The 25,600-nt window shown below is 38.2% G+C and overlaps 1 protein-coding gene across 5 annotated transcripts in view; it reads left to right on the forward strand.

Annotated features, from left to right (window-relative positions):
- The first annotated feature begins 459 nt into the window (after positions 1 to 459).
- Positions 460 to 25,600, forward strand: part of rap1gapb (RAP1 GTPase activating protein b) — a 106,827-nt gene continuing 81,686 nt past the window's right edge. The window contains exons 1-2 of one of the 5 annotated variants that reach the window (XM_081606894.1): positions 460 to 813; positions 2,791 to 2,858. The gene's annotated coding sequence lies outside the window, so the exon portion shown is untranslated. The remainder of the gene's footprint in view (positions 814 to 2,790; positions 2,859 to 25,600) is intronic. The other 4 variants (XM_081606900.1, XM_081606898.1, XM_081606899.1 and 1 more) reach the window with 4 other exon arrangements.

The raw sequence follows: 25,600 nt of genomic DNA on the forward strand, positions 1-25,600 counted from the left end.
GACTGTGGAGAGAGCTTTCTCATAGTTTACTGTGTTTATGACACAATGAGTCACCAGGGATTCTCTCAGTTCAACAGCAGATGTTTCTCAGACAAAGTATAGCCTTAAGAGCGTTATTATGACTAACTCGGATTTCAACAGATTTTAGATTTCAAGTAAAAGGGCAGATCACAGTTTTTGATTAGCTAACATTAAAAACCCCCAGCTGCCAGAAAAGTGATGATTATATTTAATTTCTGCTTTGGATTAATAAAGTAGAAACACTGCTTCCAATAAAGACTTTTCACGTCTAAATGTGAGTGCATGCATTCGAAATGGAAAATATGCCTTTTAACTGCTTCAAAATGTTACCCAGCTGCTTTCATTTGCAATGCATTCACAGCTGTGAATAATTATTTATTTAGAAAGTATGCATGAGGAGTGCTGTTTTTTTTTTTTTCTCCAGCTACGTTGAGCTGCACAGTAAGGTGCAGCATGTTGCAGAGTGAGGATGGAGTAGCGTAGGAGGAAGCGCATTGGACGGCGGGGGGGCGGTCACATGACAGTGACAGCATGTGCGCTTTAAAAGAAAGGAAAATAGAGAGTTGGGCATCAGATGAGGATCGGACGACATCTGCAAACTAACTGCGCCTCATTTCTCTGCTGCTGCTCTTATCTGCTTTTTTTAAATGCGTATTTCTTTAAACCAACACGGCTGAAATAACTAAACTATTCAGTTCCTGCAGAATAAAGAAGGCACAGCCCTTCACTGCGCTCGTCTTGGTCACAACAGAGGGGAAGAGCGTCCAATCAGAGATCCACTCTTTTTAAAAGGTAAGAGGTTTTAACTTTTTACCGCAATTTTGCGGAGCATTTAGCGCTTTTCTGTAATTGCGAATGAATTATTTGAGGTCATGTTGTATAATTTATGAAACAACCTACTTCACACAGTATTCTTCTTAAATATTAATATCATGCGTGTTGTGGCTCAATGCGTGCAGTGGGTGTAGAAAGCTCAGAGAAATGATACCACAGTGTGCAGAATCAGGAGCGTTTTGACGCACTAGTACGACCCAGTTACGTTTACTGCAGCAGCATTTGAAATATTAGTGTTTGATATCTAATTAATTCTGCTTTGTAGACGTGAGATTAACGTGCCCTCAGAGGAATCAGAAAATAATTGGGTGCAATTAGGAAATTGTTGTCTTTTAAACTCTGCAACATGCTACAGGAAATGAATCCGTATGAAAACATACACTATGTTGGCTAAGTTGGTGTTTGGAATAAATTAGGGGAAACTTTGAAGAAAAGGAAGTGCAGGTTTTTATTTATTTTACTTTTCTTGTTAATTTCTCTCCTTAAGTTAAACTTTTTTTCCCCCAAAAAATGCTTTTTGTAATTATTGTTCACGTTTGAAAGATGAAGTCAGAAATCGGCACTAGTCGGAACATCTCCTGTTGATCGGATAGCAGTGGATTTTAAAACGACTCTTTTATTATTTATCATATCCATTAAAACAAAACAGCCTTGCATTGTGAACCTGTTGCTGACCAAGGCACTACCACTCTTGTTTAGGTTATGTGATAACTGACAACAGATTCCCCTTGAGACAGAAAATATTGAAATCACTGTGGAAGTATTTGCATAACATGACTGTTGGAACTGGTTAATGTGGATACATTTTTTTGGTTAACTATGTCATATTTATTTTCAACCTGATTAATTGTTTTCCTTCCCGATATTTGGTCTGGTCAAATTGTATTGAGGCAGAGAGTAAACACGTTAGACCTGTTAGACCCAGAGTATTGGTAACTTTATTCAGTGGTATAAAAAAAGTATTTTCCAACTTGCAATATTATTCGGCCTTTGATTTTTTTTGTCAACCAGTATTCACGAGGCTTAGGGATCACAGCTAATTAAAATCAGCTAAATACTTGTGGTTCCCTCTAAATACTCTTTTAAGTGCTTATTATAATGGTTCAAACATCAAGTATACTTTGAGATGCATTTATTTACACAAAGTTAGCCATATTAGAAGAAAAATGACATCCCCAGTCTTCCTTACCCTCTGCTCTTGGGGGATACAGCCAGTCAAAGAAAATGAATGGTACTCTGGGATTGGCTGCTTAGTGAATGCCAGTCAACAGCATGTCAAGTGACATTGTGCATAGTTATTTAAGCTTTTAAATCCGCATTTTCTTCCAAATAATTTAGATGTGCTCTATGAAGCAAATCCAAAAATAATTTGGAGTTTGTTCCACAGAAAAATCTGGGAATATGTGAGTCGGCAAATACTGATCCCCAATAGCCGGGTGAACACTGTAGTGATAAGATTTCATCTTTGTCTTATGAAAGTTGTGTTCTTCCAAAATATTGATTGAAAAATTTGCTTGACTTGGAAGAAACAGAGTTTAATGATTTCATTACTAACTGAAGTCAGAAGGGCAGCTGTTTGGCTAGGCTTCCATTTGTTTATCTCAAAGACTGATGGAGACCGAATTTTGCTGTAATTGTGTAAGTTTTCAACCACTAATGTGAAGGTTTAATTAACAACATCCTTGTTTGTGGGTTTACATTAGTGTTTTCTGAGAAAATAGAGAAATATTTACTTTTCTATAGTCACATTATTTAAGAGTCTACTATGAATATTTCTCGGTGTTTATTGATGATGGTACTAATAGTAAAGGTTTACAATGAACTGGGTTTTAATTAAGGTCATGGTAAGAATCTCGGGAATATCTCCAGTTTGTAGAGTATGTATTTAAAGTTGCATATCTAAGAAAATAATTCATTTATATGTTGTGCTTTAAGGAGCCTTCACAGTGGTAGTGAAATGAAACCTTCTGCCACCCCCCGCAAAGAAAACGTCAGCCACACAAGTACGTAAACAACAGTGAGTGTTCATGCAATAAACATTGCTCACTTGGTGGAGTTCAAATGGATTTTGTTTGTAAGTCTTTGGCAATTTTACATCTGAAGTGACAATTATTCTGCTTGGTGACATGTTTAATATGTAGCTTAAGTTGTCAAGTTTCCTGATTCCTGTCACAGACAGCAGTGATGACAATAATCCTCAACCAAAGTACAAACTCTGATAAAACACCGTCTACAAAGTCTGAAAACGTTCCATAAGGCTAAAATAGACTTTTATTCTTAACCATCCTCCCATATTTGTGACTAAAACACCCTGGATGAACAGATATTTACATGATATTGTAAATAAGAAACTTGTATCAATTAAAAAATTTTTTTTGGTCAAAGGTACAATCAGAATTAATCTGGTAAAACCCGCTCTTTGTTCTACGCTTTGCTTCGTACGAAAGGCCTTGACTCTCGACTAATGAGAAACAATTGATATTTTTCGGATAAAGGTGGAGAGATATTGGTTTGAAGCTTTTACATTCAAGGACAACAAAGCAAAGCTGTTAAAATAACACACTGCTTTGTGCGCTTTGATGCTTAAAACCACCACAGACTGGAAGGTTAAGAATGTGTTTGATGACTTGAAGAGGCCAAACCCGGAAAATTATTTTTGATGAATTGGGGAGAAAGGGTGCCAGTTGTTTCTGACTGACTGGAGGGCTTCCTGAAATATTCATGAGCAATGCCTTTTTTTCTTGTCTTTTGCTTTTCAATGGCATTTGTTGTGATGACACAGTAAACGTGCCCAGGAGCCATGCCAGAGCTTGCCTGCAAATTACATAAGCACACTTGATTTTAATTACTGATTAAACAGATATCATAAGAGAAAGAAACCATAAAGCTTCTGTTAAGTTTTGGTTCCCACTTCTTATTTATTTTATGCATTAAAAACAATGTCTTTATAACGAAATATTGCTTGTAAATCTTTTTTTTATTTTTATTTTACCTGACTTAAAGCAGAGCAAAAGCTGCAGATTTTTCAATTTAAATGTAAAAATCATATGCTTCGTGGTTTGGGGGCATTGAACACATTATCATGTTAGGCACAGGCTGTCAGATGCAGTAAATCTCTGACCATGAGTCTGTTCTTATGACCAACAAGTGACCTACCTCGAAACACACATCCACACACAAATCGTGCTCACGTGCCTCCCTGCAAATTCACAAGTGTCAATTTGATTCTCAGTTTGACTCATGCCACGCTGAATCAAACAAATCTCTCTCTGTCTCAGACACTTATCTGACATTGATTTGCACAACAAATGAAGCAACAAAAAGACATTTTTGTTCTGAGCATGTAAGCTATCACTAAAGACACTTTGACGTGACCAAATGGAGAACATGTATATATGTTTAAAAACTGTTCTCTGTTTTGGATTATGAAATTACTGAGCTACCATGTGATGAATTGCTGTTTAATTTACAGTAATGACTAAATGGTTCACCCGTGGTTATGGTAAGAACCTCCTGCTGCTGCACTAAGGCAGGATCGATGCCACTGACTAACAGCAGGACGTCCATTTTCTCACAGCAAGCTGAAAAGGAAACTGGCTACCGTACCATATGGGCATTATGTTGAGAGAGGCTACCTGTATAAAAACAAAGCCTCTGTCAAACACTTTTACAATGGCAGTAAAATTAATCCCTCAAAGTTGAACGTTCCTGCATGTATTGAATATTTAAAGACGGCAGATTGGTATTTTAGTCCATAATCCGCACCATCATATGCAAAATTCATCATGTCAGAGGTACAGTAGAATACTGCTGAATCTGATTTCCCACTCAAACTGTAAACAATGTTTGGAGAATTTGCCGATTTGGTCTAAAGAAAAATGGAAGCGGACTTTTAAAGTCTTCAGGTAATGGGGGAGGACTCGGTGATTGCACACACAATAAATACCTTCCAGACACATTTCTATAAACCAGGTGTGTGATTCTTCCCAGCCTTCTTTCTCCCAGTTTCTTTGCTACAGAACGGTTCTTTGATTGCATTTGGTGCAGTTCACAATGACCAGGAGTCCATTTTCTAAGTTATCAGCATTTGAGCAAAGATAGTGTTCCATTTCTTCTGCTCAAACATTTGCCTTTACAGTGCTTCATGCAGCATGTCATCACTCTGACATTTTTCTGACTAAAACAAATCACATTGTATTTACATTATCAGATGAAAAATAAATGGATTGGAGAATATCATCCGTTTCATCCTGATTACTCGCAGCTAACCCTTTTCCATACTCTGTCCTCTTGAGGAGCAGCAGCTTTAATACACGACCTGGTTTAAAATTATATGAGGCACCGTGTGAAGAGTTACAGAGGAGCAGCTGTGAGTATCTGTAAAGTATGAGATGTGTTCATTAATAATTTTAACACCTCAGAGCTTGTGACATGAGGGCAGTTCTTACTAATGTGCAACGATGACCAGCTATGCTTCACTCCTTACTTGATAAATAATGGCAGTTTAGTCCAAATTGCCAATTGTCTAATTACTGCACTGCAAAAACTGAAATCTTAGTAAGATTAAATATCTTAAATTAAGGAGATTTTTCTTGTTTTCTTTCTGACAAGATAATTTTTCTCACCAAGAGAGATTTATGTTAGAATATTTTTCTTATTTTAAGTGTTTTTGTACTTAATTATCTCAGTAAGACATAAAAGCTTAATATTAAGAAAATATTACTTATTATGAGTAAATATGTGCTAGAATCTAGAATATCAATATTTACCAATCAAACTTCAAGTCTAGAACTTATTTTATATAAGTAAAAATTTCTTATTTCAAGCACATAAAGCGAAATCACATAGATTAGGTCAACATTGCATGACATAAAGGAGTCTAGGGAAGATATTAATTTTCTCATAACCAAAGAAGGTAGTTTAAAAGGATTTTAGGATTTGTGGGCCTTACTAAGAGTAAAATAACCAATTACCAGCTCCAACAATATTAAGGATTTCTAAGAAGGAATGCCTGCCATTTGACCTATTTACCTTAAGATGCTGTTTCCAATCTTACAGTGCATGTTTACATCTGGAAAAAGGGTTGCTTTCCAAGTCAGAAACAATAAACAAACAATAAACGTCAAGTCCTTGGAGTAAGTGTGTCGTTTTTGATAAGCACCTAGTTTGAATAGTGCACATGTATTGGCATCAAACATGGAATTTATTATGTTTAGCCACATCAGGTTGGAGGTGCAATACTGCTACCATCCTGTCACTGTCTTGTTAGTTTGCCTATGTTTAAGGATCAACTGAGCATCTAATACTGAAATTTTAGTTCTCAATGATTGCCAAGAGATCAGTTAATTATTAGCTAAATTTATGTGAAACCATGACATGCCATCAATTTTGCTTTCAGTTTTAAGCATCCAGCATCCTGATGCGAGTTGATTTTCATCAGGGTAGGCAGAGTATTGCAGGATTGCTGCAATATATTAAACAGCAGTTGTTTTAAAGCTGTAGGCACACATTTGCATTAGGCATGGTTGCCGTTGTGGCGCACATGCTACAAAACTTTGGTTTAGCTAATAATCAAAATCTCAATGCTCTTGAGTAAATGTGATGCCGGAGGCCTAAAGGCAATGTGCAAATGCAATAATGAGATGTCCACTTATGTGAGAGGCTGTCCATTGTTAAGTATGGTTAAAAATTGACATGCACATGGAAGCATCCAGATTCACACAGTTAAGAGACTGTAGTCAGGTAAATTTACAGGATAAGAAAAAAATGTAGTAAAAGTACAATAATACCATATGAAATACAGCATATTCAGTATAAGAAATATGTACAACTCAGTAGAATAGAAACAACAGATTATTTACAAGGAATTGGAAAACTGCAAATAACAGAAAATATCACATTTGCAACCCTCTGGGTTTGTACTGAGCCAGGAAGATGCATTCTTTATGCTCAAATTTGTAAAAACCTAATTTACATTCTGCTCCAAACCATAGTTGATTATAGGGTTGTCTGAAATTGTTTCGTAATAGCAGAGTTGTTTTTTTTTATTTTTTATATTTTAAGAGCTGGATATTTTTTGTTGCTTTACAACAGTTATGTATGATTACAGCATTCAAGTTTTTTTCCCCAATAGGTGTTTATCATGACTGAAACTTCCTAAACTATAGGGACATGTTCAGAGTCTGCTGTGGCTAAAACTCTACAACAGGGGTCACCAACTCCAGTCCTCAAGGGCTACCATCCTGCAACTTTTAGATTCACCTCTGCTCCAAAATGTCTGAATTTCCTCACCAGCATTCATTCTTCTCTGCAATAGGCTGGAAATGAGCAGTTTATTTGATCCAGGTGTGTTTGAGCAGAGACGCATCTAAACGTTGCAGGACGGTAGCCCTCGAGGACTGGAGCTGGTGAGCCATGCTCTACAACATCTTCTTTTTATATACCAACAGCAAAAGTCATGATTTGTTTTTTCATACTGTGTTAACATTTTTAATCCCAATATTTGTATTAAAATTAAAACTCGGTCAGGTTATATTTGTGCTCATAAATCAGTGACATAACTCAAACAACAAAATCTAAACAAAGAAACAGGAATAAGATTATGAATTAACTCATCTATATAACTAAATGGTCTGCAAAATAAAACATTGATAAAAGACCATTCAAAAGCTTATTTTAAAGTGAAAAAACAATACAAAACCGAAAACCCTCCATTGTTTTGAACCCAGTGATGCAATCAGTGACATCATACAGCCATTTAAGCAGAAGATATCATATTCATCTAATGGTCCAGAAGTCTTAGCTTTAACTAGAACATTTGCATAGATGTAAATTGCAACAAAATGCTACCACAAACAAACCCAGGATTGTGAGTGAAGCAAAGTTACGACAGCAATGTTTAAGCATGGAACAAACTTAAAACAATGATAATTCAAACTTACACTTTGAAAATTTATAAAATGTCCGCATATTTGTTGATATTAGGTTAAAAAGTTCTTTTAATATTTGGTTTACCTTAGAAAAAAAAGTTTTATTCCAGGATTAACTTTTCAGCTTGAATATGTGCAAAACCCCACAACAGCAGAAGAAACTGACTATGAACTTGGTTATAAGCAAATTTTACACAGAAGTTTCAGCTGCTACAACACTAAAACTACACCTACATATTTAAAACAATTAGCATTTATCTGTTTCCTAAGGTTTATTTCAGATCAAAGCACCTCTTTTTTTAAATTTTAGTTTTGTTTTTTTCTGTCGGGAAGGATTCCTTGTTATGGCATTCCTAACAGATGGTTGTTAAACTGCCCTCCCTTGTCTGTATGGTGATGAGCAAGCAGTGCACCTAAAGGTGATGTTAAGAATTAATTTAAATGTTGCATAAGCCTTTAGAAACACTCTGCAAAACTGTAGGAGAATTTGATGGCAATTCTCATCACTTCTCTATCGAAACAATTGCTAAGAATTGTTTATCAGTTTGGCAGGATCTAGTAGCGGAAATCAGTTGAAGCTTTAACCTGTTGTAAAGGAAAGAACACACACTGGTTTCTTGTGGTGTGTTTCCTTGGAAGAGGAGAAGCGGTAATGGATGGCTCTGGGAACCGTTGAAAGGTCAGAAGGCTGGAAAGAACTCTGTGATAAGAGTCATCAGACTCTCTGGGGCAGCTCGGCGATGCTGGCAGCGTGGTTCCTCCCATTACCCATGCAGCATGAAGGCCCTGGCTTTCTCCCAATTGTAATTAAGTGCTATAATGAGAGTCACCTCCAATTCCACACATGCAGAGAGAGAAAAACATTAAGTTTCTGCTGAAGCACACTCAGTTATTCGGTTTCATTTCTTTTACTTCTGAAGATGTTAAATTATTATTATTTTTTACGTTAGGGCTGTTAACGTTGAAGCGTTAAAGTATGGGATTAATCTGGAAAGTTTAATGCTTTGATATAGCATAATATATATTAATTGTCTTACCTAAGTTGACCTAAGTGCCTCTTGTAGATGGTGACTTAGTTCAAAGCAGTGCGTTACACGGTGTTGTACTCCATTCAACAAGGCAGATTCACAAATGTGAGCGAGAAGATGAACGAGGAGAGTCAGACTGGTGTGCTCAGCGGCATCACAGCTCTTACTTCATATGATCATTATCTAAATTGATTGACAGCACTAGTAAAAATGCATCCTTACACTTGACTGTCTCCGCCCACTTTGCTGGAATCTTTCAAAAAATTTTTTGCTAGTGATGGAGTTTAGCTTTCTCGTGGGAGTTAAACAAACTTGAACCCTTTAACTGTTAGCCCAAAAACACTTCGAATAAGGACACTGGTGTCCTCATGACATCAATAGAATACCTTTTTTCCCCATCTTCATAATGTTGCACATCATATACAATAGCCTTTATTAGAAAACTACAGACAACATTGAATTTTAACATGGTAGTTTACATTAAACAATACAAATAAGACACAGAAACAAGTTATTGCCACTACTTTCAAAATTAATTGTAAAGATGTACAACTTTGAATTCGTCATCAATATCCATTACATAATGCAATAACAAATTGAAAATGTCACTGTTGGCTTTTTAAATTGGTTTAGCTTGGTTTCCATGGACCTGATAGGATATTTTGTAAATTGAAAGGGCAAACGACAAGTGAGATGATCTCATAGGCCTGATACAAAAATGCTTGAACCAAATGATCCTTCAACCTTTGAGGTCTTTAGAAAGCTGGTGTACTCAGGCAAAGCCTCCACCTTTGAGTGATTAATGTACAATAACGACAGTAGAGCCAGTGGTTTACCATGTAACCCATGTGAACACCCCCTTCTGTCAGTTGTAATGAAATTAACTGATACTAAATCCAGGCCAGGGTCAGAATAGTGAAGTGAAGCTGAATTATGATGGCATAATGAGAGAAATTCTGGGGTGGGGGAGTCTCAACCTCAGTACATCGCATACAAGCCTGCAGGAGACGTGAGTCAAAACCCACGACTGTGATGACCTGCTTGCCTGCATTTTGCTTCATTGCCACAAATATTTCCAACTCTATAATCTCCCCTCCTTCTACTGTAATATAGTTGCACGTTTTGGAAATCTGTTTTCAAAATGATCAAAAAGTCTTTCTATGCTTGTTGTAGTCAATAAATTTGCTGTTTATGCACAGATACATTCTAAATAAAGCCAATTATTATTCTGTTGTCTTACTGTTTTGTGTCAGACTAAATCAAAAATCTAATACAAATGTAGGAATTGTTGTTTAAGGATACTTTTTGCTGCACTTCATGAGTCTATATTTAACACTTGGCTAATGTAGGGAATGTGGTTCAGATTAAAAGCAACTTCAAACTGCATTTATTTATTTTTTGGCATTTCTGTTTTCTATGATTTATTATAGTTTTTCAGTTATATTGCATTTTTTATCAGTCATTTGGACGCCTTGCTCTTTTTATGATCTGTGCACACCTCAAAAAAAGTAGCATAATCCTTCATTCAATTCTAAAGGGTCTGCAATGCCTCATGCAGGGTTCTAATTTCTGTCTCTCCACACATTCAGACAGTTGTATGCTCCCTAACACGCGTCATGCAGAGAGCTTGCTGCTGTGAAATGTCAGTAAGATGCAGTAAGCAACACTGCCTTGCTCCCCGGAAAGGAAAGAGAGGAGGAAAACACAGCTACAGGGAGAAAAATAATGAAGTCATTCTGAGATGCAAATTTACTGCAAAAGGTAAATCTTTACTTATTGTGCAGAATTTACATCAAGAGGAAGCCAGTTAAGAGACCACAGCAACACCTGCAAAGTTTGTTTCATCTGCATGCACTTCCCACAATGACGGCAACAAGTTAACTCCTCTGAGGCTGTGATGGATTTCTTAGGCAAATATGTGTTTTAGTTGCAAGCAGTCATGCTTAAACATTTCAGAATATGAAAAATGTGTTTCAGTCAAGTTCTTCTGAATTTATTAGAATATAATCAAATCATACATTTTTTATTAAAAAAATACAAAAAATCTGACTTGTTACAATCAGCAATTACTTTAAAAAAACAAAATTCAATAGATGAGCATATCAGGTAAGACCAATAGATAAAACATGCATTTTTTTAAGAATGCCACCATATGACCCACACAGTTATTTTAGGTCTGCTAACTTGACAGTTGTCCAGCTGTCAGTCACTAAAAGCCTCTGCATGGAAGGCAGGCCACAAAAGGCCATTGCTAAACAAGTTTGCTCTTTACACTGTGCTCTATACATTTATATAAATGGAAAGTTGAGTGAAAGGAAAAGTGAGATGGAAAAGGTTGAAAAAATATATTTTATTTCTAACTCAAGGTCTCAGAGTCTGATTGAAGAGAGGAAAGGTACAGAATCCAGGTTGTTTTTCAATTTCCAGCAGAAGGTTTTCCACTCAGACTCAAGTGTACGGATAACTAATGACAATTGTCATTGTTTGATAGGACAGAAAAATCACCTGACCTAAAACTCATGCACAATCTGCGGAGCACTGTAAGAATATTGAACATATTTTAGATTTTGTCTGGAGTTTTTTTTTTTGTCTTTAAGCAAATTCTAACATTTTATTGATTGCAAGAAGAAGCTAAATCAATACGAGATAGAAAACGTGTCTTGTTTTGATCATGTATTAACTCCTAGAAGAAAGGCATGTATTCAATATTTGCACAACATAAAGAAAGCAATGCGTTTGGTTCTGTATGGAGCTCTGCCATCACAGTCTGAAATGCTGGTGTTGTGTACCACATCAAAGACAAATTACAAAGTGTAACATTTGTTCGAGAATAGTTGGATATTGTTCCTGTGGTTATCTAGGCGATTATTTGCTCCTTTCAGAATCTTGCCTGCAGCATATTGAAGCCAGACAAATCTCAGTTTTGAGAATAAGAGCAGTAATTATTGATGGAGTCCTTGAGACTTGCTCTGAGGCACGCACTGGTATGCTATACTAGTTGTCTGGTGGCCATTTCTTACCAGTTTCCTTTGTTTATATTAGAGATTATAATAACCACAGCCTTCAGTGGGAGCAGCAGGACATGCAGGAGGTCAAAAAGACACATTGCATTTAATCATTGCCTGTGGCTAGAATGCAGGGCACGGTGTGTTTGCTAAATCTGGACTCTGACGGATAAATACAGATTGAAATATTTGTTCCTCTTTAACCCTTTACCGCATTGCTTGCGTTATAATAGAAAACAATAAGAGTATTTAATCAGAATTATGGTTTTATTTAAGTTGATGTTTTTACCAGAAAGGAAGCAGTTGATTGCTTAATCTCTGGTGATCCAATCACCTTCTTACAGCACAGGCATTGATGCACAGAAGCTTCACCTCTTGGTCTCCCTTTGGGCCAACATGGTTTATGCAGCAACAGTATGCAATGAAGGCTGATGATCAAATATTTACTAACGGTCTGAATTAACAACTAACAGTGTGTAAATCATCAGAAGCTATAAGCGACATGAACAAAAAGAAACAGCTCATGTCAGTGTAAATGTTTATGAAGGCCATTTTCTACCATGTCACGTTTTCTGTGGTTTCTTTCCTTTCATGTCCGGTCATGAAGTTTGTGATTACGAACCGTTATTTTAAGGATTCTGTTTACTTTAGCATGTGCTGTATTTTAATTTTCTACTCTCTGGCTGCTAATTGTTTCTTTGACTCATCCTCCAAACTTTTCTCAATCCCTGCAGCTCTCAGACATCTGTCCTTGCCAGCTGCATCATCATGTTTTCTTTCCTATATTGATTTGTTCTATCCATTCTTACGGGGTTCTACAAAGGGCATACCATTATCATTTCATTGCCAAACATATATCTTTTTAATAGAACATCTAATTTTGTTCATCATTATATGTTCAGAAATCCAAAGTTCATTAACACATTAATGCATGTTTGTCATTTTGTTTCTAACTTTGTTTAGCCAAAAGCTGCACACAGAAACTGTTTAAATGTTTAATTTTAGCTCATGTTGGAGTGTTTGGAATGATCTCCTGATCCTCATCCTCTGCCCAGATTCGATCTGCGTTGATGTTTTGGTTTAAAAGAGATGAAAGCCGCAAAGCTCTAGGCAAAGCGAGACTTTGCAAGTGTTGCTCTTTGTGCTTTAGTGTAGGAGGTACTTTTATGAAGAGGCTTTTTATTTGTAGCATAACTTTACTGTATTGACCTCAGTTGCTAGTCGCTGCAGGAATGGCAAGTTATTTTTTATTATGAGCAATAGAGCTGAATGAAATGGCCTGCACAATATTTGCTCTATCATACATCTAAGTTCTTGCAGAGGATAAAACCAAAGATTATCTCGGAATCAGATAGTTTCCTTCAACTCCTGACAGTCGCAGAGTGTCTCCATCCTGATTTATCTCCTAATTCTAAGGCTTAAGTGGCAGAATATTTTTTTATGGGCAGTGAGCTCCCTGTGAGCATGACTTTCCTTCATTGTGAACCTTCCCACACATTCTCCCTGACTGACTTTTAAATACAGAAGAAAATAACTGGCGGTTTTAATGTTCCCATCTAACCTGTCACTGGTAATAGTAGAAAAACGTTTGCAAGAAGGAAACAGGGAGCAAGCTCAATGTTTACAGCAAGGAAATGTGCTTAGTAAATGCTAATTAACAAGCTCTGGTGATTAGATGGTGGGGTTGTCTTTGGCATGTTTGTATTTTTCTTATGCAATTGCCGAGGGTGAAATTCAATACAAAGTTATTTTGGCAAATGCTGGAGGTGAACTGTTTATGCACCCAGAGGCACTCTCTGTTGGAGCTATGCTGAGATGTAGACAGTAAGGCAGCTTTTGTGCTTTTTTTCTGCCTCTTCACCACAGGAGATGTCTTTTTAACATCATGTATCAAAGCTAACTTCTGTTAAAATGTTCTGGTTTACTTTCCATTTTCTGTGAATCTTGTCACTTGCTGAAACTGCAGGATGTGTCAAATGCAAACCTTCTGGGATGTGTGATTGATAGGAGTACAAGACATCAGGTCGGTGACACATGGGTATTTGTTGCGGTGTCTAATGAACGTCTCACTTTCCTTACTTCTTCTTTTGAAGAATTAACCTATTTAAACTATAAGTTATTTTGCCTCCCTAGCGTCCTCGCTTAATTTCCCCTTAGCTCTAAGTATTGTAGGCTTGTTAAAAAGAGGTCAAAGAGGTCAAAGAGGTCAAAGAGTCCTGAGTCCGACTCTACACGACCATCAAGCAGATCATTTTGGTCCAATAAAGTTCTGGATTTCAGGTCCAGTTTGGGTTATAGATCTAAACTCCACACTATAGCTTTTATTTACTGTTTTATGTAGTATGTTTTTCTGGTAGATGGGCTGTTCCTTCATTTCTTTTCCTATTTTGTTCATTTTCCCTGAAAGACAACAGGTTTTTATTAAAAGATATCAATCTAGTTTTGTCATTACCTGCTTCTGTCTGGTACACAAGGCTTGTCATTGCTTACTGATAGCATAACTATAACACCAGTTTATAGACTTTACCTGGAAGCAGTTTTGTTTTTAATGAATATTTTTTATTATGCACCTCAAAGTTAATTTCCCCACAATATCCAGAATCTTTATGTCTAAAAAGTTCATTTTGCTCTAAGTTAATGTTGATTCAGATATAATTATGCGTTTTCTCTCTGTAACGGTGTAACCACACTTGTTGTGGACTCAATTTTGTTTGCCATTTATGTTTGCTTCTTATGAGAATAGTTAAATCAAGATAACTAGAGAAGGTAATCATCCTTTGTCCTTGTTAATTAAAATTAGTGTGCCAATCAGATATAGACATGATGGTGGTGACCAGGCTAATATTTGTTCTGTGAAATTGGAAATTGCGCAAAATTCAACATTGGATAACATTTCTAGGAATATAAGTTCAGGACAGCATTATTGGCGAAGACCCTACTGCAGACAACCAGCGAAGGAAAGCAACACACTTTTATGACACTAAAAATAATATAACTGTGTGTGTATTTCCTGGGAAGACTCCAAAAATAACCATAAAACCATCAAACGAAACTAACTGGGCCTGGAAAAGATGCTTGCAGTGAATCAAGGAGATTCAAACTTAATTTAGTAATTTAAACTCAAGAACTCCACAATACAGGATGACCAAACTAAATGATAACTCAAAGAAAACAGGCAGGAACTGGGACAGAAACAGGAGGGGCGGACTATATACTGAGAAAGTCAGGAAGTATTGATAACATGTAAACAACAATACAGAACTGAACTAAGACTGCTTAGGAAATTAATTCTCTTTACTAATGACACGTTAGTGTCATTAGTAAAGAGTGGTGCACTGATTTGTGGTCTATTTCATATAAGACAGTTTATATCCCAAGTTAACAGATCAGATTCAGAAATCAATGGTGACTTTGTATTCAATAGCACTATATTGTTTAAATGCCAGGAATGTCGTATTTTTTCAATGCATTAAAAGGGTCCACGACTTGTTGAACATGTTTGCCTAAATATGTTGCAATTTTCCATCCTATTGCCTAAAAAACTGCTGTTTGTGATACCCCACTCAAAATTACTTCAGAAATGTGCATCTTTTGCTAGATTTTTCACCCATGGAGGTCGCCATTTTTTCACCGATGGGTTGATGACGTCATTAGGTCCATTCTTCACTGGAGTCTAAAGAGAAACACAGGAAGGCTAATTTTACCTAAGTAGTTGTTTATCATATTGCGTTTGACTGGTGTCATTTTAGATAATGTCACACTGTGTCACTATCGGCTGTGATAAAATAATAATAATAATAAAATTGAGACGAATCTGGATAGTTTCCCACATGAAAGAAAGTTCGAGAGCCGGAGTGGAGCACAACGAAGGAGCTAATCTGGACCCTAGACATTTCTCCACAACACTGAGCCATTTATACCAGCAGAACTAAGAAGTCTCTAACAGGTGATTGTTACCTTAACAAGCTAAAAATAAATGCCGTGCTAATGCTGAGACAGGCAGAGCTGGACGCTCTTTGAGATGCTAGCAGGAGCTATACGGCCTGCGGTGCGGACATCACCAATTGACCGGTGATGTCGACATCGGTGGTAAAGTCCGATGTCGCTGTTACCACCACCCCTCTCAGCACAGCTGATGCCGAACCGGAGACAGCACTACAGACGCCTGAGAGAAACGTCAAAGACAAGCAGCGCTAATGGAGCCATTACTACTGGAAATGCTAATGGAGCTAGAACACAATGCTAATGGAGCAGCAGAAAACACCAGCTCCTACAGCCATCTCTGTCCTCTTCCTCTGTTTGCTCCTCCTCCTCATCACCTCTTCTGATTTCTACGTTCCGATCGATTTCAACGCTCTGGTTCAAATGAAAAAGGCTTAATAATGTTACTCATCACTGTTTTGGCTGGAGGAGCCAGGCAGTTGGACCATTACACATAATTTACCCAGAATGCATTGCAGCATGAGCAACATGGCAACATTCCTGTGAAAATATTTTATTGAAATGTATAAAAACTAAACCTACAGTAACCTACAGTGTTATTGCTGTATTGTTTTTACATCTAAGATAAATATTTCCCATATAAGCTTTATTTTTATAACTAGTTATAAGGCAACATAAGCTGTTTATAGATCACGTGATCTCCAGCACTGTATGTTTTTTTTTCTTGCATTTTTATGCTGCCAGCAGTAAATCCCCGATCACTTTGACAGGTTGTAATTTATGTAGGGTGATTACGTCAAACACCTTTCCTCCGGTCTCACAGGAAAGCTCCTCCTTTGATGCTTATCTGCAATATGAGTTGACTGATGAGTTTTTCTGTTGCTGATATGTTAAAAAAAACATTACCTTTACTTTTTGGCCAATATGGTTTGTTTGAGTGATGTTGACAATATGACAAATGACGATAGGCACATTGACAGATGGAATCATTAGTCTTCTTTTAAACAGGAGTTAGAAGTTTGCCAAATTCTATGACAGGCTAAAACAGGAGAGCTAAAGCTTCCCTCCTTTGTGCCTCCAGTGGTCTGGTGGTGAAGACACCACCAGGGGACTCGCATGCATCGTGTTTACTGCTCCGTCTTGCACAGCAGCTTCTGAAGGGGAGAGTTTCACCTCTAGAGATTAAAACACTGGAGCGATTTGTTCCTGTTGTGGTTTTATTGCTCACTAAGCTGCAGCTGTCTGAAGGTTAGTTGTAAATTTAGCAGTGCACAGAAGCTGTTTGATTGACAGGAAGATGCACTTTTACTACACAGCTGGGTGTTGTTGATTGTTTGTTTAACAGTAAACAGGAGTATTTTATATTTATTTTGAAATGTAGATGTTGACTGGGCATTCCTTCTCACCTGACCCCACCACACCCTCCGTCTGTTTTTCAGGCAAAGTATTGCTTCAGGGGCCCACAGTCCTGAGGGGGTTTATAAATTAAACTTGCGTACTTAACTTGCTTACTTACAGATGTATATATTCAGTTATTGATTGATACATATTTATGGAATTGACATGAGTAAATAAAATTCTGCATCTTATATGCTGTGATTTAGCGTATTCTCAGAAAAATTGTAACATTTCCTTTTCTGTGTTTATTGGAAACTCGGAAGGAAACCAGAAGTAATTATATTTTAAGTAAGGCAAAATTGCAAGCTTTCTACTGTGACTACTGACCTAATTTCTAATCATATTAAACAAATTCATCATAGACCACATCAAGCAGTGCAAAAATGCGACAAATCAATCCATATTTAGATTGAACTGCAGCTTTACTAAGCATAGTGTGTGTGTGTTCCCATTTAAATTTTACAGCCATATTCTAATAGTTTCTTGCTAACAAAGCAATTCATATTATAGATTGTTTATTTATGTATATAGTGAAGACTTATCACAGCAAATAATTTAAGTTTTTGAGAAAACTATTTTACATGTTTATCATATTTTCCTTTAATAAATGCTTTGACTTAAGCATGTTACCAACCAGTCATGAGGACACACACGCTTTTCCATTTGTTATTGAAACTCAATGACAGAGGCTTAGCACTGGTATTCACCCCACAGTGTAACACCTTCTGAGTTTCCATTAACCTCCACAATAGGACTGTCTGCTAATTTTCACAGCTCCACTTTGGCAATAATTGATATTCATGATGTGTATTCTTCCAGCTTCCAGTTGAATTCAATATAAACAGACTCGGAGGTTGTGGGTGTTTTAATCTGCTTGGGGATATGTGCCACATTGAACAAATCAGTCCACAGCCAAACATTGCACACTATTATTCCATGTTAAATGCACAATATGTAATTCACTGTAGAAACATGGAGCCAATAAATATTTCAAAACAAGACATCTCAGCCAATAAAGGTGACACTTGGAGAAGGTGTCCTTCCTCTAACAGATGGCATGCTCATTTCTTAGTGATGCGCCGCTCTGATGAGTAGTGCTCCTTAAAGAATAGTGGAAGCTTTTTATGCATTTGATTTCTAGAGACATCATATATTGTTTCCTATGGGAACAGCTGAAATAAAAGGACATTTTGTAGCCTGCAGATAAATTAGTATCTAGGGAATTTACACAATTGAAACCTGACCATGTTACTGGCAACAAAAGAGAATTTAAGCTCTATTGTTGCATATGATTGTGCAGAAATATAGTCTATTTTTCTTATGTATTTTATCTTTACGTCTTACTGCGAGTATGTCTGCTTGGGAATAAAAAGTTAATTAAAAGAGTTAGCAACACCACATGCTCACCTAATCACTGCTTGAACAAAGAACTTTGATACACATTTTATGTGAACCATGATGTGTTCTGTTTTTGGTTCCAACCTCTGCTGTCAGGAAGCCATATGCTCTCAACCTTGGGTCAAGGGAAACAAAAAAGAAAAAAGTAGTAGGGAATGTCCAGCATATAGCTAGGTATGACAGATGAGGCTGTCATGAAAGGCATGTTGCATAGTCAGGGCAACATCTTTCAGTGTCATGCTGTTAATTCCTGTACGGTTCAGGCATGCAGCAGCAGTTTGCAGCAAATAGAACAGATGAAGATATAGACAATTTCCAAGGACATTGCTTTATTTTAATCTCCAGAACGGAAATATGTGACAGGTGTTTTATCACACTGTATCTGGGTTTAATAACCACGCTGCTGTGGCACACCAGTATCAGTTCTATTCTTATGTAAAAAAAACAAACAAAAAAAAAAGATTATTTTGAAGATGTGTGCTGTAGCTGCAATTAAAAAAAATCTTTATGAGCTCTAAAGTGTAAGCTGTGTAGGCTATGTTGTAAAGTAGATGATGAAAAACAAAATTTAAATAACCAGGATGACAAAAGGCTTTTTAATTTGACTTTATTCTTGAACTTTTGAAGTTGGGCTTTATGTGCTGCAATATATCCGCAAAGAAAATTATCATTATAATAATTAGTTCTTCACTGATCATAACAATCAACTCTAACAATGACTGTAAACCCTGAAAACCAAAATTATGGTTGGAAATTGTTGCTTTTAATTTTTCCTTCTTCCATGTGACCAGAAGCACATGCTACGTTTCAGTTTAAAAGTCTACAGTTAAGCAGTGCAGATGTACTAATTGGTGTAGTGAAGTGGACTGTTTGATAACGAGCAGGTTTATTTTTAGAGGGACATTTGTGTTTGTAAGGCTCAAGCTGTATGCTGTGATAGATTTATAGCCAAAAACACAGTTAGACATTTTGTAAGCATTTTGTGGTGACTTTTATCATCATTGCAATATATTTGATAAAATCTTAAGATAAACTTTTATGTTCATGTTACCCAGGCCTACCTAATAATAAAAAGAAAATACCTGAATACATTTCCAAACTACATGATATTTTTTCTTTTGGAAAATATTGTTCACTCTTACTTGTAAATACAACACAATAAAATGGTACAAGTGTACCTGTCACTGTGTGACTCAGATTAAAGTAGTTCAGAATAAATTACTCGTCCATTAAAAATGTTTCCCCCCGTCGCCACAAGTTTATTATATCTTGTACAGACAGATCAACATTTAGGGTGAAACCTTGATAGCGCAAATATGCAAACATTTAAAGTCTCCGCTCTGAATGAACAGTTTTTCAGCAGTTTTTAAACAACCACTCTAGTTGACGTCCTGCCAGCAGTCTAATAAATAAGGTTACCATGATAAAATCACAACAAAAAAAAATTGCTATAATTGATGACTTTATTTTTCTTCCTTACAATTTTACAGACATTGTATATTCATTGTTCCCATGAAAAGGTGATGTTCTTTTAAGCAGTCAATGCTTAATATTTCCTTGTATCCATGAATGGGATCAATCTGGTATTTTATAGCACTGCTGGTAGCCCAGGGCTCCTCCGTGGTTCTCCGTTAAACTCATTACAGGCTTCAATATTTAATATCATGGCTTCTCTGGGGAATATTGGCCTCTCCAAAATATCCTGCTCATTCCATTGTTTAATGGATTGCCATCTTTGAGTGCTTTCCATATTGGCAAGTTGCAGAACCTTACATCATCTCACAGCCAGACTGTCTGCGTATAGATATCCATGGTCCACATTCTAATATCACATTTTCACCTTATCTGGGGTTTACAGAGGGAGTTTCAAATGTAGCACACAGCAGCTGTTATTTTTCTGTTTAAGTGCGGGTCTTTTCTCAGCAGTCTCATACAAATGTATCCAGGGCAATATGGTGTCTAAGCTAAAAACACTTCTGATACAATGCTGATTTTTTTCATAGTACTACAAGAACTCCATTGTTGATTCACAGCTATTGGACAATGTAAAATTGTGTTACGGCCCCCCCCTTTTGTGAGGAGGAGGGGAGTAACCCGACAACCACAAAAACTTGACAGAGTCCAGGTGAATGTTTTAAAAAAGAGGGATTTATTGATAAAAATCCCAGAAGGCTTGTACAAACTGTGGGGGAGAAAGGGACGGTTAGGTGGTGCCAAATCAAAGAAAATAATAAAACAAAACAGGGCCTAACTACCGTCTATGCTAAAGAAAAGAAATAGAAAACAAAAACCCTGCCTACCTAATCTAACAAAAGTTTCCACCAAAACTTTACATGGGTGGCACCCACCTACTTACCTAATGTTTCTAACAGAAAAACACCTACGTGATGACATGTACAGGGTACCCCAAACTTACCTCGCCCTCTAACTCCCACCACAAACCTTCACACCAAGAGCAACAAGACATGCGTCAGGTAAAGTCAGTTCCCGCGAGAGATCTCCGGCTGGGATGCTTATATAAGGCCTCCCTGGATGCTGATTGGGCCTTGGTTGACAAGGATCAATCAGGGGAGATTGACACCAGCTTTCCTTACTACCTGTGAAGAGACAAACAAAAGAGGGGGGAGGGGAAAGAGAAACAAACAGCCTGACAGGCATGTAACACCCCCACCCTTATAAGTCCAAACAAAAATGTTTGGAATGCTCAAGATAAAAAAAAATGCAAGCTCAAAATGCACGTGACAAAGCATCTGCTAACACATTCTCTGACCCCTTTTTATGGCAGATCTTGAGGTTGTACTCCTGAATGATCAAAGCCCACCGCATAAGTCTTTGATTCTGATTGTACATCCTGGAAAGAAAGACAAGTGGGTTATGGTCTGTGAAGACAGTGATGGGTTCCACACTCAAGCCAAGGTAAGCTTCAAAATGCTGTAACGCCAAGAGTAGTGCAAGCGCTTCCTTCTCAATGGTAGAATATCTACTTTGATGAAGATTAAACTTCCTTGAGAAGTAGCTCACAGGATGCTCTATGCCATCTTTATCATCCTGCAGAAGGACAGCTCCTGCCCCAACAGCACTGGCATCTATGTCCAGCTTAAATGGCAAACTGAAATTTGGGGCGGAAAGAACAGGAGAACACGAGAGCAATCCTTTTAGCTGTTCAAAAGCATACTGACATTCATCAGACCAAGTAAAAGGTTTAGAAGGGCTGGTCAAAGTTGTTAAAGGAGCAGCTACGGTGGAAAAGTTTTTACAAAAGCGACGGTAGAATCCTGCCATCCCCAGGAATCGACGGAGCTCCCTTCTGCTTGAAGGAACCGGAAAGTCAGAAATGACTTTAACTTTTGCATCCACAGGACACACTTTTCCTCCACCAACTTGTTGGCCAAGATAGAGAATGGTACCTTTACCAAACTCACACTTTGAAAGGTTGAGTGTTAGTGAGGCAGTTGAAAGACGTTTGAAGACCTCAATCAAAGCTGCCAGATGGTTAGGCCAGTCATTTGAGTATACAACTATGTCGTCTAGATATACTCTGCAGTTTGGCACATCTCCCAGTACTTTATTCACAAGCCTTTGAAACGTAGCCGGAGCATTACATAGCCCAAAAGGCATCACTGTGTACTGGAGAAAACAGTCTGGTGTGACAAAAGCTGAGACGTCAGAGGCCTGTTTTGTTAGAGGTACTTGCCAATACCCTTTCAGCATGTCAAGTTTAGTGACAAATTTTGCTGGTCCAATTTCATCAATACAGTCTTCAATGAGAGGCAACGGGTGTGCATCAAGGACTGTTACAGCATTCACCTTACGAAAGTCTGTGCAGAACCTTGGACTTCCATCAGACTTCATGTCTAATAGACACGGAGAACTCCATGGGCTGCAACTCTGAATGGCAAGTCCATTTTTAACAAGGTACTCTACCTCCTTTTTCATAACCTCCCTCTTTGTGGGATTGACACGGTATGCCCTCTGCTTTATAGGTGCAGGATTGGCAAGAACAATGTCATGAGACACCACATTAGTCTTGGTAGGAACATCCCCAAACAGACATTGGAAGTCTGATATGAGTTTTGTAATGTCCTCCACTTGGTCATCTGATAAATGTGCCAGATAGTCCGGCAGGTTTGCCAGTATTTCACCATTACTAAGCCTTGCAACTTGTGGTGGATCTTTACGCATTACCATATCCTCCTCATCCAACTTTGAAACACATGTTGCAGGGGAAATGGCTTCAACCTGACTGTGGGTTGCTTGGTCAGTCCCCTTGAATGATATAGTTTCATCATATTGACATGACAAAACCTGGTCTTACGGCGACGATCTGGGGTTTGAATAATGTAGTTCGTTTCACCAAGTTTCTTTTCTACCACATATGGTCCAGAGAACTTAGTTTCCAAAGAAGAGCCAGGGATGGGTAGCAAGATCAAAACCTTATCACCAGGGTGAAATTCACGAGTGACTGCTTTCCGGTCATAATGTTGTTTCATTTTGACCTGCTTTGAAGCCAAGACATTTTGCGCAAGAGCACAAGCTGCCTGAAGTCGCTCTCTCATCTTTGAAACATACTCTGGAATACTTTTTACAGAGTGAGAGGGTGAGATTAGCTTGTCTTTAAGGACATTTAAAGGTCCCCTAACCTCATGTCCAAACACAAGTCCAGCAGGACTACAACCTAAAGTGTCTTGCACTGTTCCACGCACGGCAAACAACAGAAAGGGGATACCTTCATCCCAGTCCCTCTCTGTATCCATACAGTATTTTCTCAGCATTGCTTTTAATGTCTGGTGAAACCTTTCAAGGGCGCCTTGGCTTTCAGGGTGGTAAGAGCTTGAAGTTACATGCTCCACACCCAGCTGTTTTAGTGCCTGGGCAAAGGTTCTAGACATAAAGTTTGTGCCCTGATCAGTTTGGACAACCTGGGGAAGACCAAATATTGAAAAAAACTTTACCAAAGCTTTGGTAACCATGGGAGCTGTGATCCTCCGCAGGGGCACGGCCTCAGGAAACCTGGTGGAAGCACACATCATTGTCAAGATGAATTGGTTTCCACTTCTTGACTTTGGCAAAGGCCCCACACAATCCACAATCACTCTTCCAAATGGTTCACCCATGACTGGAATTGGGCACAACGGAGCAGGAGGTATAATCTGGTTTGGCTTGCCTGCAACTTGGCAAACATGGCAAGTACGACAATAAAGTGAAACATCAGACTTGAGACCTGGCCAAAAGAAGTGTTTGAGAACATTGTTATAAGTTTTATTTATACCCAAATGCCCCGACAGTGGATGATCATGTGCTAATGCTAGCACCTGCATGCGGTACCTCATTGGCACAACCACCTGATAAATAGTACTCCAGTCCTCCAAGATTTCACCAGCCCAGCGTCGCAACAGAAGACCATCATCAAACACATATGCCACCTTCTTTCCCTGGGCTTCCTCCTGGGTAAGAACAGAAGAATGACATTTCAACAGAGTCATGTCCTGTTTTTGAGCAGCAATGAATTCCTCTCTGGAAGCAGGTAACTTCATCATATCTGGACCTGGAAGAGGAGATGCATTTTCAGACTTGTTAAGTTCAGTCTCTGATCCAGCAGCTTGAGTCTGCTCTGCAGCAAGAAAAGAGTCAGACAAATCAAGACTGTATTTCTTTGACTGGGCCCGCGTGACCACACAAGCAGGGAAAACGTTAGGCATTGGTTCAAAGTCCACGCTTGTGTCAGGTCTGTCCAACACCTCAGGCACAGGTAATACCTTTCCACCAGCCAAGTCATTCCCCAGAATGAGATCAATTCCCCTTATGGGCAAGGCGGGAAGGACAGCAACCCTGCAAAAACCACTCACAAGAGTCGAGTTAAGGTGGATATTATGCAGTGGTGCAGATACAAAAGTCATTCCAATACCTTGGACAACCACTTTGGACTGACAAGATGACATGACGGGTAAAGACAGAATACCCTCCCGAATGATTGTCTGGGAACCGCCTGTGTCCCTCAGTATTTTGACTTGTCGGCCATCCTTTGGATCCCCTGTCAAGGAAACAAGACCCTGGGTAACAAAGGGTATGAAACAGGGATCTAGTTCATCCTCATGTTTAGCAGTCTGTTTGCTGGAGGGTGACACATTTTTAAGCAACCCAACACCTTTTGTCTGTGCTGCCAAAGCCTTGCTCTTTAATGAAAGGCAGTCAGCAATGACATGGCCTTTTTTATGGCAGTAAAAGCACTCCCTTACCTCACGTGGAGAAAGTGGTGGTTGCTTAGCCTTAGCTTCTGACTGAGTGGGGTCAGGTTTTTGTTGACGAATGTTCAAAACTTTATCTGCACGAGGTACAGACACAAATACATTCTTGTGGGTCAACATAAACTCATCAGCGACAATAGCTGCTTTAGACAAAGAGGCCACCTTTTGTTCATTCAAGAAAACCACCAGTCTTTCAGGCAACATGTTCTTGAAGTCTTCCAACAGAATTAGTTGGCGAAGGGATTCAAAGTTACCTTTAACCTCACTTGCAGCACACCATTTATCAAAAAGTAGTCCCTTCTCACGTGCAAACTCCACATAGGTCTGGCCATTAGACCTCTTTTGGTTCCGGAATTTTTGCCTGTAAGCTTCAGGTACAAGTTCATAAGCACGCAAGATTGACTTTTTCAGCACATCATATTTCATGCCGTCTTCTGTTGACAGTGATGAAACAACCTCCTGTGCTTTACCTATGAGCTTGCACTGCAAAAGCACAGCCCACATCTCCTTTGGCCACTCTAGTGCCACAGCAATCCTCTCAAATGCATTGAAGTAAGAGTCCACTTCTGACTCCCTAAACACAGGCACCAAAGCAATATTCTTGCTGACATCAAACTTGTTTTTATCTGACACCACCTGTGGACAATCAGAGTTCACAGATGAACGAGGTGGTGAGTTTCCACGTGAAAGCCTCATAGCTTCTACCTCAAGCTGTTTCAATTTAATCTCCTTTTCGGCTTCAATTTCCAACTTGCGCATTTCAAGTTTGAAATCAAACTCAGCTTTTCTTACCAACTCCC

Source organism: Poecilia reticulata, chromosome 5, assembly GCF_904066995.2.
Source record: "Poecilia reticulata chromosome 5, P_reticulata-male-v2, whole genome shotgun sequence".
Classification (NCBI taxonomy): Eukaryota; Metazoa; Chordata; class Actinopteri; order Cyprinodontiformes; family Poeciliidae; genus Poecilia; species Poecilia reticulata.